At 37.6% G+C, this 1373-nt stretch overlaps 1 pseudogene; it reads right to left on the bottom strand.

Annotated features, from left to right (window-relative positions):
- Positions 1-497: 497 nt before the first annotated feature.
- Positions 498-1076, bottom strand: LOC121019194 (WASH complex subunit 3-like; annotated as a pseudogene).
- Between the last annotated feature and the right edge of the window lie 297 nt (positions 1077-1373).

The raw sequence follows: 1373 nt of genomic DNA, 5'->3' as shown, positions 1-1373 counted from the left end.
ATCATGCTTTGTTTCAATAAATAAGATGGCTTTCATGCTTCCTGGAAATGTATGACTTTATGTTAAGGAAGCTATGCAAATTCTTAATGACAGTAATAGTTTCTGTACCTTCTGATTTACTTAGTGGCCAGCATGAAGCTACATAATTTATATATATTGTCTCGGTTAATAATCTTAACAATCCATGGAGGAGTTATCGTCCTTTCACTGGTAATGAAATGGAGACTTAGGAGAAATAACCTCATCAAGGTCATTTGTGAGTGACAAATTCATTATTAGGATCTGGCTTTCTTAAAGCCTGCAGGTTTTTTGTTTGTTTATTTGTTTGTTTTTTCTCCAGGTTATAAATGCTTTGTGCTTCTAACACAGAAGAAACTTGGTGATGGATATATAGCCATTTGATGTTTCTCTGAGTAAGAGTTCCAGTTCAGGCTCTCTTTCTTATAGAATGTAAATGAATACCTACACATACATATGTAATTGTTACCAAAATTAAGTTAATCACTAAAGGAAAATTTATCTGAACTTTCTCTTGTATTTCTTTCACCTTTGCCACAAGGCCCTGGAGCCTCTGACCTCTCAAGAAGATGTAGGTCCTTCCAATATAATTTTTAAAATCTTATTGCCATCACTGGAACATCCATTTAAGCCACTTTGAGATATATGGCACATCTTGGGTCCTTGGCTATAATTAAGATATTTTCTGATGTTACTTCACTTTCCTATGGTCCAGAGTCTTATCAACTGTTTTGCTGTGATTGCTCTGAAGTGGTTTCAGAATACAATTGATTTACTTGTGACATCAGTGTCACTTATAGGAGATAATTCAAGTGTGACATCTAGGCCTTGGATAGATGACAACTTTGCATCTAAAATACTGAGAGTTGTTTCAATTTGTTATATATGATGAGAAAGATATGCCAGTTTCTCCTTACAAACTGTAGAAAAGTGGTTGAGGAACTGTACTATGCTCACCACAATTGGTTTAGAAATGCCACCGTTATTTTCTGGTGAACAGCTGGTACTTCCGTTGGTTCTATGCCTGACCTCATAAGAGGAAGCCCACCTTCGTCCATCTCCTTAATGGGTGGGAGACCCAGAGCTCACCCATAAACCCCTCACCAGTGGGGTTGCCCAAGCCTGCACTCTTAAATTATATGTTACATAATATACAATGGAATACTACTTGGCAATGATAAAGAATGAAATCTGGCCATTAGTAGCAACATGGATGGAACCGGAGGGTATTATGCTAAGTGTAATAAGTCAGGCAGAGAAAGACAGATACCATATGTTTTCACTCATATGTGGATCCTGAGAAACTTAACAGAAGACCGGGGTGGGGAGGAGCAGGGGGAAACAAGTTACAGAGA

This window comes from Herpailurus yagouaroundi, unplaced genomic scaffold (assembly GCF_014898765.1).
Source record: "Herpailurus yagouaroundi ecotype Mexico unplaced genomic scaffold, PumYag 221, whole genome shotgun sequence".
NCBI lineage: Eukaryota > Metazoa > Chordata > Mammalia > Carnivora > Felidae > Herpailurus > Herpailurus yagouaroundi.
This window is presented reverse-complemented; position numbering and strand designations above follow the sequence as displayed.